This window comes from Schistocerca gregaria, chromosome 3 (assembly GCF_023897955.1).
Source record: "Schistocerca gregaria isolate iqSchGreg1 chromosome 3, iqSchGreg1.2, whole genome shotgun sequence".
NCBI lineage: Eukaryota > Metazoa > Arthropoda > Insecta > Orthoptera > Acrididae > Schistocerca > Schistocerca gregaria.
This window is the reverse complement of record NC_064922.1, coordinates 757,161,147-757,179,360: the sequence shown is the minus strand read 5'-3', so window position 1 is coordinate 757,179,360 and position 18,214 is coordinate 757,161,147. Positions and strand designations below refer to the sequence as shown.

At 40.2% G+C, this 18,214-nt stretch overlaps 1 protein-coding gene across 1 annotated transcript in view; it reads left to right on the top strand.

The window, feature by feature from the left end:
* Positions 1-18,214, top strand: part of LOC126355596 (dual oxidase) — a 582,817-nt gene that overhangs the window by 436,241 nt on the left and 128,362 nt on the right. The window lies entirely within an intron of this gene.

Genomic DNA, 18,214 nt, shown 5'->3' with positions numbered 1-18,214 from the left:
CTGCCATCTCTGCATAGGGGTTAGTATTCACTAATGTGAGGTGTCGCAGGATGTGGGTACTGCGATGTGTGCGTACGTCTGGTTATGGTTAACCATTAATACGCGCTCATCTGGAGATAGATCGGGTCGAAAAGCGAACGAAGGGTAGCGGTTTGAAGGGCAGAGGAAAAAAAGTGCCAAGGCAAGAGCCATGGGAAAAAAACCTCTGCGATAGTTAGGTCGGGTGGTAAGAGCAGTAGCGGATGTCTTGCTGCCTGCGATAGGTCGTGCAAGGGTAGGCTTTGTTAGTAGTGGGTATCATGCTTGTCGATACCTTTACGTAGTGCGTTGCTGCTGCTCGGCGGCTGCCGCTGGTGGCTGCGTTGGGCTCTTGCTCAGCGTCAGCAACCTGCAACAGTTAGGTTTGTCATCATTTTGTGTCCAATAGGTCATATATCGGAAGCACAGTGTTGGGTGATGTTGGCGATTGTTTGTGCGTCAGTGGGCGAGCTCGTCGGTTTCCCTCCGATAGCCTGTTTGCCGGCTTTGATAGAAGCTGGTACTTCCAGTCAATGTTGCTGATAAACAGGGGCTTAGCGAAGTTTTGTCGCTTATTAGTGTAGGTTATCTTGCCATAGGTGGTTATGCCCTACATAGGAGTGTTTTTGGCCGTTTATGCTGCTCAATCAAGTGTAATGTTTATATTTGTATTTATTATGGACGAGTTTTGAACGGAAGGAAAGTTGGCATAGTAAAATACTGGCGCATAATCTGCTCATCTAAAATAGTGTTAATGAAATTACATATCTTGACTCTCCCATAGATCAGGAGGATCACAGTCAAGAGTGTTACGTACCCTCATCGCTCATGTTGCTGCAAATAGATTTCAGAATTGATCTAGGATACAGAAAAACTTCTGTTGATTACAAAGCACGGAATACGAATTGTATCACGGCATAGTGCTCATAAAACAAAATTCACCAAGGAAGAAACACTTCTGTTATTCGGTAACATTCCTTCCCTTTATGACTATGAAACCATGTCTAAATTAACATCGACTGTTACTGATTCGCTAAACATAGCGATCGCGGAAGCGACGGCGGGCTTCAGCAAAACAGCTTGAAGCAATCAACGCTGTCACTTCCGTAAAGCCTCACTTTCCCTTCTGGTACCAATTAGCTTCCCCAAACACATTAGGGTCGTTAGGAAACTTAAATAACAGCCTATCTATAAGAAATAGTAAGCCGCAAGAATTCTCTTGAATAACTGCAAGTTGTTACTATCTGCTTAAACTGACTAGGTCATTTACAATGGAACAGTTACTTAATGTCGCATACTACTTTCTGGAAATATAGCCACAACTCCCACTAAAAAAGCAAAAGACGTTGTCAGTGTTGGGCTAACGTTCATAAATGCTTTAGCTTAACATAAATTTGTGGCTTTTGATTGCACTTAACACTGCATGCGTGTTAGTTTTAACATCTCTCCACCGTGTGGACAGTGTACATTCAGCGTCCGTGGAATCTTATTTGCAATGGCAATAGCGCACTTCTACTTTGGCGGTTGACTCAGTTGACTAGAGTTGCTTCGTAACGGTAGAAAAAGTCAATGTGCTCTGCATCATTTATCAGTTCCAATTAATTAACATAAAATTAAAACTTAACACAGTATTTGAAAAAAAACTAAAGAGTGATCTGTGCTGTTGAGGGCCAGGGTTGGTGTGGCGCAGAGTACAATATTTCAAAACCTGGAAACCGCTCATTGTACAAAGAAGTGGAGCAAACTTTATTACTACGTGTCGGCCTTGGAAGAGAATTATTGTTTTGTACTTAATCTTCCATTTCTTTTTACTTTTAAGTCGTTGATTATTATTATTTTTATTATTATTATCATTCCACTTCAGTTTAAGTTAACTTCGTATTCAATGTTTCTTACTACCGCAGCGATTGTCTCAAAGAGCTCCTTGATGAGCTGAAAAACTGTTAATAATTACTCGGCCGTATGGAAAAGTAAAACGATTTTTTACTTTCACTTGAGAGTTTTCGGAAATTGCCAGAGTATAATGCAGTTCACAAACGAAACATGGAATGTCCGTCTGGTATCGTAGGAAATTCACAGAAAAATACTCCTAGATGTATTGACCGCCTCTGCAGATTCGACCGGTAGCATCCAAAAATCATAGTCCGAAAGCTCTTAGAGCCACAATTTAAATGAACAGAAAGCATTATTTACTTTTTGACGTAAAACTTTGTGTTTATGTAATTATTAAACTCGTTTACAATGAGAATACTCTGAATCTGACATATTACTCTCGTACAATAGCAAATTACATTCGACGGACTTTAATGGCTGCCTCAACAACAAGCTTAATTACTCCACGAGACCAGCTCTATCAACATGCTTTATCTTTCACGTCAGACTAGAGAGAACTGTAATTAATGCAATCGTTGCACTTGCTTAGTAAAAAATGGTGCTCTCCACAGAAAAGCACAGCGGAATGTGTGTTGCGTACTCGCAGTCCATTTAGAGCAATTCTGTATCAGTCAAGGATTCCGCTGAATAATGCAAACTGCCGCAGCTGTCGACGCGTAAAATCTTAAGTAATTCTCCCTCAATACCAAATAAACACAAATACATGTAAACATATGTTACAAAACATCTAGTCACCTAAACTGTAAAAGGAACGAAAGAACATCGTTAACATTAATTTTGTAATTTTATAAGGGTATCAATTGTACAAATTATTTTGATTCTTACTTTACCTTCAATGGCCTCTCAACAATTCCTCTTAGGGTATGTTTTCGTTGTAAAACGAGATTTCCTTACATTCCACACATTCAGTATTTTACATAACTAATTTTCCAACGGTATTGTGTCCCATCTTTTACCCTTACTTGGATGGAATTTGTTTGAATGATTACATATAAATACATTTGCAGTTTTCACAATAAACTGTTGATTTTCGTCAAAATAGAATAAAATTATGTTCTAACGGTAGGTCGAGTCATTATTGCTTCAACATTTTTGTCTTCATAAAATACGAAACATTTTCTCAGACCTCAAACCAGACTGGCACACGATAATCGTTTTGAACTTACTGTTCTTGGACGTAACGTTATTTTTACTTGTCATACAATAAGTCAGGCAAAGTAACGTTAGTATCACACTCGTGGTGATATTAGACGCTTCAGTAGTACAGTGACGTCGATACCACATTAATTTCTAACACATCAGTTATATATGATACTTTATTTCTCACACTTTATTTTTACCGGAGATGCTTTTCCATCTATTTAAGGATGACAGACAACCGTTTTTTTTTCATTCTACTGGATTGCTGCGACTGGTCGCAACCTCCTCTCCTCTCTCTCAGTTATTTGTTGGTTACATTCCAAAGTCTGCCTCGCCTCTATCTTCCACTACAGTTTTCTCCATACACGCACCTCGAGCACCGTGAAGTTATTCGCTGCTGCAGGGACACGTATCCTCTCGTCTTCACCCTCCTTCTTCTTCTATCGCCAACATATGCATTTCCTTACAGATTCCGTGGCTAATCACCTCTTTTCTTACCACTCCACCCAGTTTTCAGTATCCATCCATACCACCCCATCACAGACGTTTCGATCTTCTTCTTTTCCGGAGTTCCAAAGTCCGCAACACAATTCTATACAATGCTATAATGCAAACATCCATAGTCAAAAGTCTTTCCTCAAATTATGGCAAATGTGTGCTCCTGGAAGATCTCTTTTGCCCGGGAATACCCTCTCTGACTGTGTTTGTCAGCTTCTTATATCCTTCTTGCTTCGTCCGTCATGAGTAATTTTGTTTCCAAGTTAACAATACCTCTCATACTCCATTACTCGTGATCCCAAATTTCTATGTTGAAGTCGTTTCTAAACTTCTTCCTGCTACTCTTCATTACTTTCGTATTTCTTCTGTTTTTCCTCAATCAATAATTTTTGCTCATTTGAGTGTTCAATGGGTCCTGTAATTCTTCCCCATTTTCAGTGAGGATGAGAATGTAATCATCAAATCTTATCACTTCACCCTGAATTCTAGTCTCACTCATGAAGCTTTCTTTCATTTGCGTCATTGGTTCCTCGATCCATAGGTTGAACCACAACGGAGAAACACCACATTCGTCTCTTAAACGCTTTTCAGTCCGATTCCTTGGCTATTGATCTTCCAATTTGACGTTGCAAGCTGATAGATGGTCGCCGGAGAAGGTGGTCGAATACAGCGAACAAGTGGAGCAGACCTGATTTTTGCCAGTTGTTTTTATGTTGTTATGATCTTCCGTCCAAAGAATTGTTTGATGAAACTCTCCTCGTTAACCTGTCCTGTGCTAGGCCTTTTATCTCTACACAACTAGTGCATTCTACATCCACTAGAACTTCCTTAATATATTCAAGCGTTGAAGTCCGTGTACAATTTTTAACCTCCACATATTCCTGCAAAACCAGATTCAGGATATCGTGAAGCCACAGGACAAGTCCTATTAACGTATCCCTTCTTTCAGTCAATCTGTGCATCAATTTCTTTTTCTCCAATTTAGATTCAATACGTGGTTCATGGTGTGAGTTCCTGTAGTCATGTCCTAGTTCATGAACCACGGGCAACGTATGAGTGGCCAAGTAGGTGGTCCCGACAGTCAGGATACCAGTTACTTTGGAAGAAGGCTGGGCATCTCGGACATATTCTGAGTCGTGGTCGCCTTTGTGCTCATACGGCAAAGACTACCAAATCCACCGGTTAGTCCCTCAACCGTTAGAGGTAAAACTCAATGGGACTTGGGGCAAGTAAGGCTAGCAACCTGCTTCCTTGGTACTTTAAACATGATGCTGTCAACAATCAGAGCAAAATGCCTCGGACCTTTGGAGGTGACGGAGTCCCACCTCTAACTGACAAACCAGGGACTCCTAAGATACGACTTGGCAAACAAATGGTAATGAGATGGGGAGCTATTAATATCAATGGGGGCTACTCTGGGAAGAAGGTAGAGCTGGCAGAGGCTGCAAGTAAGATGGCGTTGGACGTTTTAGCTGTTAGTGACGTTCGGGTAAGGGGTGAGAAAGAAGAGGAAGTGGTCTACCTGTCAGGAGTCAAAGCAGGAATAGCAAAATGGGGTGTAGGGCTTTACATAAGGAAAGAAATGGAACCCAGCGTAGTTGCAATAAGGTATGTAAACGAACGACTGATGTGGATAGATTTGACAGTGTCTAGCAAGAAAATTAAGATTGTGTCAGTATATTCGCATTGTGAAGGGACAGATCAAGATAAGATGGATAGTTTCTATGAGGCACTCAGTGATGTAGTTGTTAAAGTAAAGGACAAGGACAGTGTTCTGCTCATGGGTGATTTTAATGCCAGGATTGGAAATCGAACAGAATGGTATGAAAAGGTTATGGGTAAATTTGGAGAGGATATGGAGGCCAACAGGAACGGGAAAGAACTCTTGGATTTCTGTGCCAGTATGGGCTTAGTAATCACAAACTCATTTTTTAAACATAAGAACATTCACCGGTATACTTGGGAAGGCAGGGGAACCAGATCTGTCATTGATGATATAATAACAGATCAGGAATTCAGGAAGGCTGTGAGGGACACACGTGTATTCAGGGGATTCTTTGATGACACTGATCATTATTTAATCTGCAGTGAAATACGGATTGTGAGACCAAAAGTGCACGAGGTCAGGTCCATATGTAGGAGGATAAGAGTGGAGAAACTTCAGGATAAGGAAATCAGGCACAAGTACATAACAATGATCTCAAAAAGGTACCAGTTAGTTGAATGTAGTCAATTACAGTCATTGGAAAAGGAATGGACAAGATACAGGGACAAAGTACTAGAAGTGGCTAAAGAATGTCTTGGAACAGTAGTGTGTAAAAGTAGGTTGAAACAAACAGCTTGGTGGAATGACACAGTCAAGGCAGCCTGTAAAAGGAAAAAGAAGGCGTATCAAAAATGGCTACATACTAGAATTCAGGTAGGCAGAGAAAGTTATGTTGAAGAAAGAAACAAAGCCAAACAGATAATTGCAGCATCCAAGAAGAAATCTTGGTAAGACTTTGGAAACAGGTTGGAGACTATGGGTCAAGCTGCTGGAAAACCATTCTGGAGTGTAATTAGCAGTCTTCGAAAGGGAGGTAAGAAGGAAATGACAAGTATTTTGGACAGGTCAGGAAAACTGCTGGTGAATCCTGAGGATTCTTTGGGTAGATGGAGGGAATATTTTGAAGAGTTGCTCAATGTAGGTGAAAATACAACCAGTAATGTTTCAGATTTCGAGGTACACTGGGATAGGAATGATGATGGAAATAGGATCACATTTGAGGAAGTGGAGAAAATGGTCAATAGATTGCAGTGCAATAAAGCAGCTGGGGTGGATGAAATTAAGTCGGAACTCATCAAATACAGTGGAATGTCAGGTCTTAAATGGCTACACAGGATAATTGAAATGGCTTGGGAGTCGGGACAGGTTCCATCAAACTGGACAAAAGCAGTAATCACACCAATCTTTAAACATGGAAACAGGAAAGATTGTAACAACTACAGAGGTATCTCTTTAATCAGCGTTGTGGGTAAAATCTTCTCAGTTATTGTTGAAAGGAAAGTGCGAGTATTAGTTGAGGACCAATTGGATGAAAATCAGTGTGAGTTTAGGCCTCTTAGAGGCTGTCAAGACCAGATCTTCAGCTTACGGCAAATAATGGAGAAGTGTTATGAGTGGAACAGGGAATTGTATCTATGCTTTATAGATCTAGAAAAGGCATATGACCGGGCTCCTAGGAGGAAGTTATTGTCTGTTCTACGAGATTATGGAATAGGAGGCAAACTTTTGCAAGCAATTAAAGGTCTTTACATGGATAGTCAGGCAGCAGTTAGAGTTGACGGTAAATTGAGTTCATGGTTCAGAGTAGTTTCAGGGGTAAGTCAAGGCTGCAACCTGTCTCCACTGTTGTTCATATTATTTATGGATCATATGTTGAAAACAATAGACTGGCTGGGTGAGATTAAGGTATGTGAACACAAAATAAGCAGTCTTGCATATGCGGATGACTTAGTTGTGAGGGCAGATTCAATTGAAAGTTTGCAAAGTAATATTTCAGAGCTAGATCAGAAATGTAAGGACTATGGTATGAAGATTAGCACCTCCAAAACGAAAGTAATGTCAATGGGAAAGAGATATAAACGGATTGAGTGCCAAATAGGAGGAACAAAGTTAGAACAGGTAGACGGTTTCAAGTACTTAGGATGCATATTCTCACAGGATGGCAACATAGTGAAAGAACTGGAAGCGAGGTGTAGCAAAGCCAATGCAGTGAGCGCTCAGCTACGATCTACTCTCTTCTGCAAGAAGGAAGTCAGTACCAAGACTAAGTTATCTGTGCAACGTTCAATCTTTCGACCAACTTTGTTGTATGGGAGCGAAAGCTGGGTGGATTCAGGTTACCTTATCAATAAGGTTGAGATTACGGATATGAAAGTAGCTAGGATGATTGCAGGTACTAATAGATGGGAACAATGGCAGGAGGGTGTCCACAATGAGGAAATCAAAGAAAAACTGGGAATGAACTCTAAAGATGTAGCAGTCAGGACGAACAGGCTTAGATGGTGGGGCCATGTTACACGCATGGGAGAAGCAAGGTTACCCAAGAGACTCATGGGTTCAGCAGTAGAGGGTAGGAGGAGTCGGGTCAGACCAAGGAGAAGGCGTCTGGATTCGGTTAAAAATGATTTTGAAGTAATAGACTTAACATCAGAAGAGGCACCAAAGTTAGCACTGAATAGGGGATTATGGAGGAATTTTATGAGGGGGACTGTGCTCCAGACTGAACGCTGAAAGGCATAATCAGTCTTAAATGATGATGATGATGATGATAGATTCAATACTTCCTCATTACCTATTCGATCTACGCATCTTTTTTTGCTATTGCTCGTTTGCATTTTATATGCTCTCTATTTCTGCTATCATCAGTTATTTTGCTGATGAAATAGCAAAACGCATCAACTACTTTAAGTATTTCATTTCTTAATCTAATTATCTTAGAATCGTCTGATATTATTTTATTACATTCCAGTACACTTGTTTTACTTCCGTCAATGTTCATAACATAAGATGTTTTCAAAACATTATCCATTCCGTTCAACTGTTCTTCCAAGTGCTTTGACGTCTATTGCAGTCATAAACACTTAGCGAACACAGTCTAACATACAGTAGTGACACTCAGTGCTGTGAAAGCGGCTACCGTCTGACAGATGGAACGGAACTACCGCTCCTAGTGGCGAAAACGCCAGCTGTAAAATTAATATTCGTTTTTAATTTTATTTTCTATTTGACTAACGGAACAGATGTTATGTTTTTGTGTTCCAAGCGTTACTAAATGATCAAGAGCGTGAATGCTCGTAAAATAAATGTAAAAACAGCCAAATCTCACTGATTCAGTGTTATCTGCTACAACTTATTCCTGAAGAAATATTTCGAATATATGCAGCCTACTCTGCTGAAAGCAAGAGAATATAAACATTCGTTTGATGTATGAAAAGTACATATTTCTGTTGTTTTCCGTTCTTGTCACGTAACATTTTTTTTTTTTTGAAGTGTAATGATTTTCACATTCATACACTCCATTCCAGTTTTTAATAAAGAAATATTTTTGTTAATGTAACTGCTATGCTTTAAAAGTGTGTGAGTCAAAGATTCTTGCCGTTTGTGGCTCAAATGTATCAACAATTGTGAAACTGGTTTTTTTTCTGTGTTGAGAAACGGTCTTATTGGTTTTGACGTGTTATTGTGACGTCTGTGTGGCTTTCTCTTCGGCTACAGTTGTGGTGGTTTATCTGGTATGTTAAAAAACGCAGGTATTGCATTCCATACAAATATCCTAGGTTCCAAGTTCACTGATTTCACTAGAAGTTTGGTGAAGAAAAGTTCACGTTATTGAGCAGATATACAATGTCTTTTTGCAAAAAGTGAGTTCTCCTGTTTAGTATTCATTTTTTGTTCGCAAAAGGAAGCACCACTCTTCTTTAAATATCTATGCGTTACAACAGAAACGCAAACAATATGCCCTATAATGCCCAATCAGTGATGTCTTGACAGATGTCCTACCATCCTGTCTCTTCTTCTTATCAGTGTTTTCCATACGTTCCTTGCCTCGGCGATTCTAATTGAAATGCCTTATCAGTCCATCTAATTTTCAACATTTTTCTGTAGCACCACTTCTCAAATGCTTCGATTCTCTTCTATTCCGGTTTACTCATGGCCAAGTTTCGCTACCATACAATGCTGTCTTCCAAACGTACATCCTCAGAAATATCTCCGACACATTAAAGACGATGTTTGATAATAGTAGACTTCTCTTGGCCAGGAATGCCCTTTTTGACATAGCTAGTTTGCTTTTGTGTCCTCCTTACTTCATCCTTCGTGTGTTATTTTGCTTCCTAGGTAGCAGAATTCCCTAACTTCATCTACTTCGTGATCGCCAAAACCGATGTTTTAAGTTTCTCGCAGATCTCTACTTTCTTCGACCTACTCTCAACCTATATGCTGAACTCGTTAGATTGTTCACTCCATTCAGCAGATCCAGTAATTCATCTTCACACTGTCATCAGGGAATCATATCGCTGACATCCTTTTTTCTTCAGTTTTGTCCGCCTGCTTCGCTGGGTGGTAACGTGCTCGCCTCCCAAGCAAGCGGGCCCGGGTTCGATTCCTGTCCGGGTTGGAGATTTTCTCCGCATGGGGCGTGAGTGCTGTGTTGTCTTCATCATCATTTCATCCTCATAACCGTCGCGCTAGTCGCCCAATGTGGCGTCGACTGAAATAAGACTTGCACTTGGCGGCCGAACTTTCCCGGATGGGGTCTGCCGGCCAACAATGCCACACGCTCATTTCATTTTTGTCTTCCATTTTAATTCCACTCTTGAACCTTTCTTTTATTTCCGCCGTTGCTTCTTTGATGTATAGATTAAACAATAGGGGTGAAAGACTACATCCCTGTCTTAACCCTGTTTATTAGCCGAGCGGTCTAGGCGATGCAGTCGTGGACTGTGCTGCTGGTCCCCTGCGGAGGTTCGAGTCCTCCCTCGGGCATGGGTGTGTGTGTTTGTCCTTAGGATAATTTAGGTTAAGTAGTGTGTAAGCTTATGGACTGATGACCTTAGCAGTTAAGTCCCATAAGATTTCACACACATTTGAACAGTTTTGAACACCGTTGCGTTGTTGTGAGGGAGGAGACCAGACAGCGAGATCATCGGTCTCATCGGATTAGGGAAGGACGGGGAAGGAAGTAGGCCGTGCCCTTTCAAAGTAACCATCCCGGCATCTGCCTGGAGCGATTTAGGGAAATCACGGAAAACCTAAATCAGGATGGCAGGACGTGGGATTGAACCGTCGTCCTTCCGAATGCGAGTCCAGTGTGCTAACCACTGCGCCACCTCGCTCGGTTTTTGAACACCCTGTTTAATGCCAGCGTTTGCTCTTGATCTTGCACTCTTATTTTTCCCTCTTGGCTCTTGCATAGTAGCCGTCTTTCCCTACGGCTGACCCCTATTTTTCTCAGAATTTCGAACATCTTGCACCATTTCACACTGTCGAACGCTTTTTCCAGGTGGACAAATCCTATGAACGTTTCTTGATTTTTATTTAGTGTTGCTTCCATTATTAACCGCAACGTCAGAATTGTTCTCTCGTGTCTTTACATTTGCTAAAGCCAAACTGATCATCATCTAGCACATTAGCTCATCCCCAATTTTCTTTTCCGTTCTTCTGTATGTTATTCTTGTCAGCAACTTGGATGCATGCGCTGTTATGCTGATTGTGCGATAATTCACGCACCTTGCAGTCTTCGAAATTGTGTGGATGATGCTTTTCCGAAAGTCATATGGTATGTCCCTTGACTCATACATTCTACACACCAATGTGAATAGTCGTTATGTTGCTACTTCCCCCAAAGATTTTAGAAATTCTGATGGAATGTTACCTATTCCTTCTGCCTTATTTGATCTTAATCCCGCAAAACTCTTTTAAATTGGGATTCTAATACTGGACCTCCATCTCTTCCTGACTCCTGTATCTTCTTATAACACACCAGACAAATCTTCCTCCTCACAGGGGCCTTCAATGTAATCTTTCCACCCATCCGCTCTCTCCTTTGCATTTAACAGTGGCATTTCCGTTGCGCTCTTAAAGTTACCACCTTTGCTTTTAATTTCACCGGAAGTTGTTTTGGCTTTCCTATGTGCTGAGTCCTCCTTCGGACAATCATTTCTTTTTTGATTTCTTCACTTTTTCCATGCAGCCATTTCGCCTTAGCTTCCCTCCACTTCCTACTTATTTCGTTAATAAGAGACTAGTGTTTCTGTATAAGTGACTTTTCCTGACGTTTTCGATTTCCTTCTGTCATCGAGCAACTGAAGTATTTCTTCTGTTACGCCTCGTTTCTTCACAGTTGCCTTCCTTGTACCTACATTTGTGATTGCTCTATTTAGAGATGTACATTTCTCTTCAACTGAACTGCCTACTGAGCTGCTCCATATTGGAGAATCTCTATCCCTCCGAGAATTTCAGGCGTATCTCTTCATTCTTTGGTACTTCCGTATCCCACTTCTTTGAAGACTGACTCTTCCTGACTAATGTCTTAAACTTCAGCCTACTCTTCCTCACTAGTAAATTATAATCTGAGTCTATATCTGCTCCTGGGTAAGCGTTACAGTCTAGTATCTGATTTCGAAATCTGTACCTGTCCTTGACTTAATCTAACCGAAATTTCCCACACCTCCCGGCCTTTTCCTAATGTCCCTCCGCCTCTTGTGATTCTTGAACAGAGTATTCGCTATACCTAGTTGACATTTATTGCAGAATTCAATTAGTCTCTCCCTCCTCTCTCATTACTAGAATCAAGCTCATATTCTCCGGTAACCCTTTCTTCTATTTATTCCCCTACAGCCATATTCCAATCCGGCATGTCTTATTAGATTTTCATCTCTCCTTACGCATTGAATTACACGTTCAATATCCTTATAAACTTTCTCTATCTCTTCATCTTCTGCTTGCGACTTCGGCATGTATACCTAAAATATCGTTGTCGGGGTTGATTTACTGTCGATTCTGACGAGACCAATCCTATCACCAAACTGTTCACAGTAAGGCACCTTCTGCCCTACCTTCCGATTCATAACGATTCCTACTCCTGTTATACAATTTTCTGCTGCTGTTGATATAACCGTCTACTCACGTGATCAGAAATCCTTGTCTCCTTTCCACTTCAATTCTCTGACCTCCATATATCTAGACTGAGGCTTTGTATTTCCCTTTTCAGGTTTTCTACGTTCCCTGCCACAATCAAGATTCTGACATTCCACGCCCCGACTCGTAGAACGTTATCCTTTCGTTTGTTATTCGATCTTTTTCCCATGGTCACTTCTCCCTTGGCATTTCCTTCCCGGAGATGCAAATGGGGGACTAGTCCGGAATCTCTGTCCGTTCCTCCTCCCTCTTCGACATGGCCGTTGGCTGAATGACGGGGAGTTCTTATGGTAGAAGTCTTCAGCCGCCATTGACTATAATTTTCATTAAAATTTTAAGCGGTGGCGGCATTCGAACACCGGACCGAGGACGTTTTGACTACTAACCAAAGACGCTACCATTTTTTTCCGCAGTTGCTGTTGCAAATCGGTATAAACAATACTAGTTGCATTCATACAATACTGTATTCAAAAGTATAGCTATCTGTCCGCTTGTACCGTTGCTGTCTCTTTATACAACAAAAATTAGCAGGAGAATCGTGGCTGTATATTTTGGACTGTGTAGCGAACGTGACGCTGTTACGAACATAAATGCATTTGAACTTTATTTTGATCGTGTATTGCGGCGTGTACATTACCATTTCTTTAGATATTTAAAAGTTTGCAGGTTCTTCTTTTCTGGTACATAATACGGGAGGATATTAATACTTTTGCTTAAAATTTATGTCTGAGGATCGTCAGAACTTAGCTGATGATTGTCTGCATTGCTTGGATAACCAACAATAATATTTAATACGTCACTCTCCATGGAGGTAAAGAAACTAATGGAGATAGTGCTACAAATTTACGCTGTAAGTTGTTTGGAAGCCAGAGTGAGCCAGGCTCGCCACCATCTGAAATACCCATAGACATTAGCAGACTACTATTTATGATTGTTTATGTTCATTACTTATGTCCTGTGTATGCAGCTATTTTAAATACTAAAAATTACAGTGCTTACATGAATAATATAGTGTCAGGAGGGCTGTTTCGATCTTTTGGCCTTGTTAATGTAACTTCGTTTTTTGTTGGTATAATTCGAATAACCAAAATAGAAAAAAGTGATGTGAAGCTATGCTTTCGTAATCCATTTAATTCCATTGTTACTGAATTTGTATGGACAGCAAAACCTAGAACTCCGAAACCAAGGCTTGTTTTCTTAGCGGTATTGCTTCTTGTTCGTTACATTTTCAGCTTTCAGTTCGTATGCAAAACATTTTTAATGTTCTTACCTACGTGTTCTTTGCTAATCCATAAACGTGTGCAGTGGGAAAAGAAGCAAGGCATGCTATCGTATCTTGTGCATGTCAACAATGTGAATTTTTATTGAAATGTCAAGAAAACAACACTGCGTAGTCGTACACCTCCACGCAGAATAGTGTTCTTGTTTTATTTGATTGTCAGTGTCTTAATTTCACTTAAGTTTGCACATCTTCTCATTCTGAAATCTTACCTATGACGCATCATTCAGTGTGCGACCAATAATAATAAGTTACAACGTAAAAAACTATATAATTTTTTTAAATGTCCCAGCATTGTGCAATACTATAAATGTGATTAACGGAAAGGTCTCAGACGCTTAGAGCCCGTAAAACGGATATTTTGCTGTAACACGTATGTAAGCCTTTATTTAGTAATGATAGTTTTAACTAGTGAAACAATAGGTCTAAGTTTTTAAAAGTAGCCTGATTACTTCTTTTTCCGGAATATTTCTCGCCAGAGACTCTGTTTTTCAGGAATTACGAAACAGAACACAATTGGAACGTACATCTACTTTGAGTGTCTGCTGCATTTTTCATTTGAATTTGAGTTTGAGCGTTCAAAAATATGTAAATCTATACCAGGCTTTGTATTATACCAGTAGTTAGCTAGTTAGTTTCATGGGCATGTATCAGTTAGTTAGTTAGTAACATGTTCCATAGATCATTTTGCGCTATGAATCGTAATGATCTGGAACGAGTCATATTAACATCAGTTTCTTTTTGTAAATATGCCTCATTGCTGATCATTTATTAGTCTTTCTGATTTTTTTAATAATGATAGAAGTCAGTCATTAATTCCCAACCATCACCATTTACACATTACAGTAATAGATAGTTTTCTGCAATGTAGGAGGAATTGTCAAAGAGAAACGTTTTCGTTTTGGTTTCAAATTTTACTTCGCACTCTGTCACACATTTTATATTACTGAATAAATAATCAAAACTTTTGGTTGCAGAATTGGGAACCCCTTTTTGTGCTAAGACAACCTTAATGTGGCGTAATGAACGTCATATTTTCTTCGGGTATTGTAATTATGTACAGCATAGTTACTTTTGTAGTTCAGTTGATTATTTGCAACAAACTTCATGAGGGAATAACTATACTGTGAAGCAGATAGATTGCTATTCACACACGCATTACCGCTTTCTCCGGCTGTTCTAACCATGATATTCTTTTTAAAGAGGGTCGAAACGTGAACAGTAAATAATTATGAGATGCTGCATCAACAGTCAGCTCGGTCACATAGCCATGTGTTTTGCGGGGACGAGACCGTTGATACAGTGTGGCTCGGATGTCAGTCCTTCCGGTTTGGAAGGAAATGTAAAACACAGGAAAGAATAAAAGTAAACAGCACAATTATAATTGACCTATAAAAAAGAAAATATTACATGAACAGCTCCACTTAAAAATGAAATGCGATTCACTCGAACTTTAGATTACGATCACGTCGACAGGGGCATTTTCGATGATACAGCGGCGTATCTACACAATCCTAGCACAAGATTCTCCTTGGGATACGACGAAAATTCGGTAGATATCCCCATTAGTAGAAACAGGGCACGGGCACGTCAGAGTGACATCATGGAGGTATAAATGCTGTGAACCTAATGATTTGGGCTATGTAAGATGGCGGACCTCGGCTTCAAATTTGTGGCGTAATGACAACACTCTTCTTTTTTTTACCTCAATGTTGCTCTCGGCGATCTCTATACTATCTGGACGCCGAACTCCAGCTGCCTGAAAGTGTCAACCAAAGATGCTCGTATTTCATTTCTTGCCTAGTTACAACATGGCTGCCACTAAATGTCACAAAGACTGAAAATTAAAATTCTTTTGGATACCGCTCGCACATCATCCTATTCATTGCATGTTGATATAAAGTTCAAAGCCAGAAATAAGTAAAGAATCCTTTATCACATACAGACCGACGAATTTTTTTTGGCTTAATTACAATACAGCGGTCTATGCAGATGACAAGAATCTGCAAACATGTCGAAGTTCCATCCTCTGAGATCAGAGATATAGGTCCAGGTAGCAAAGAATCTCTTATTCGTACCCAATCGCTCTCATATTCATAAAATATTCTCCATCTTAATGAAATTTGTGGCTACTTTCAGACAAGCGGAATAACGCAACTTTCGTTCATATTCAGTTAATACATCATCCCATCTTTGAAAGACACCAGTCATTCTTTTGGAATTACATTTCGACAGTCCATTTAAAACCAATCACTTTTTCCTTCTCTGACTGCTTACAGTTTAAATATTTTCTCGACTTGGGTAATCGGTCGACTGAAGATCAGTGATGGGGCACAGTAGAAAATAAATGTCTTCATTTATACTTCAGGAAATTCTTAAAACTCAATGATTACTTTTTATCTTCCCACACATTTCCAATAGGTTCATTTAGCATCACAGAATACAGTGCAGTGAGATGTATAAAAGAACTTTAAGCAACAACATACATGTTGACTTGAGCGTGCCATAACGAGAGCTCATTACATCCTCGTCATACAGTACATTTCACATTATTCTTTTTTATCCTTTCACAACGATAGTCATCAGTCTCTTTGGGGCGCCTTCGGGCTGCTTCCTGCGGTGGACAGCCGTCGACATGTGAAAACTGAATTCGGCGACGTGAAATTCCCGCACCGAACGAGAACAGCTATCAGCGCTCGCCCAGCCACTGCAAAAGTCATGTAACAAAAGAAAACACAAAATCACTTTGAAGCTTTACTTTAAACAACTATTACTATGAAAAGATCATTAACATTAATATGTTGTTGCTGCTGTTGTGGTCTTCAGTACGAAGAATGGCTTGATGAAGCTCTTCATTCTACTCTATCCTGTGCAAGCCTCTTCATCTCCGAATAACTATTGAAACCTACATCCTTCTGAATCTGCATACTGCATTCATCTGTTGGTCTGCGATTTTTATCACAACCATCCCCCCCTCCCCCCCCCCCTGCCGGCCGCGGTGGCCGAGCGGTTCTAGGCGCTACAGTCTGGAACCGTGCGACCGCTACGTCGCAGGTTCGAATCCTGCCTGCCTCGGGCATGGATGTGTGTGATGTCCTTAGGTGATTTATTTTTAAGTAGTTCCAAGTTCTAGGGGACTGGTGACCTCAAACGTTAAGTCCCATAGTGCTCAGAGCCGTTTGAACCATTTGAACCTCCCCTCCCCCCCCCCCACCTGCACACACATACACTTCCCCCCAGTACTAAATTGGTGATCCCTTCATGTCTCAGAATGCGTCCTGTCAGCCGACCCCTTCTTTAGTCAAGTTGAGCCACAAATTTATTTTCGCCCCATTTCTGTTCAGTGCCTCCTCACTAATTACGTGACCTGTCCATCTGAACTTTCTTATATAGCACCACATATCAAAAGCTTCTATTCTTGTCGAAACTGTTTATCGTCCACGTTTCATTTCTATACAAATACCTTAAGAAAATACTTCCTAACACTTAAATTTATATTCGATGTTAACAATTTTTTCTTCTTCAGTAACGCTTTTCTTACCATTGCTGGTCTGCATGTTAGATCTTCTCTAGTTCTGCCATCAGTTATTTTGCTGCCCAAATAACAACACTCATCTACAACTTTAAGCGGCTCGTTTCCTAATCTAATCCCCTCAGAATTGCCCGATTTAATTCAACTACATCGCTTTATCCTTATTTTGATTTTGCAGTTCATTTTGTATCCTCCATTCAAGATATCGTCTACTCCGTTCAACTGCTCTTCCAGGTCCTTTGCTGTCTCTGACAGAATGTCGTCGGCAAAACTCAAAGTTATTATTTCTTTTCCCTGGACTTTAATTCCTACTCCCAATTTTCCTTTTGTTTTCTATACAGCTTGCTCAATAAGCAGATTGAATAACATGAGAAATAGGCTACAACCCTGTCTCATTCCTTTCTCAACGACTGCTTCCCTCTCAAGCCCCTCGACTCTTATACCTGCCATTTAGTTTCCGTACAAATTGTAAATAGCCTTTCATTACCTGTACTCTACCCTGCCACCTTTAGAATTTGAAAGAGAGTATGCCAGTCAACGTTGTCAAAAACATTCTCGAAGTCTAAAAATGCTATAAACATAGGTTTGCCGTTACTTAACGTACCTTCTAACGAAGGTTTTCATACGTTCCTCCGGAATCCAGATCAAGCTTCCCCGTGGTTGGCTTCTGCCAGTTTTCCCATTCTTCTGTAAAGAATTCGTGTTAATTTTTTGCAGCCACGAGTTATTAAACTGAAAGTATGGTAATATTCGTACCTATCAGCACATTCTTCCTTTCGATTTGGAATTATTGCGTTCGTCTTTAAGTCTGAGGATATTTCGCCTGTTTCATACATCTTGAACACCAAATGGAAGAGTTTTGTCATGGATCACTCTCCCAAACTATCGGCAGCTCCCAGACCCTTGTTTCGGCTTCGGTCTTTCACTGCTCTGTCAAATTCTTCTCGCACTATCATGCTCCTATCTCATCTTCACTTACGTCATCTTCTCGCTATATAATATTACCTTCATGTTCATATCCCTTGTGTAGAAGATTAATATACTACATATCATACGTCGTACTTTGCTATATTTTGTGTAGGCGGCGATTTTTCATTGATAATGTTCAAAATCTGTATCACTATACTACTCTAAAAACACGTGAGAAAAATGCGATTTTTTCTTTTTTTTC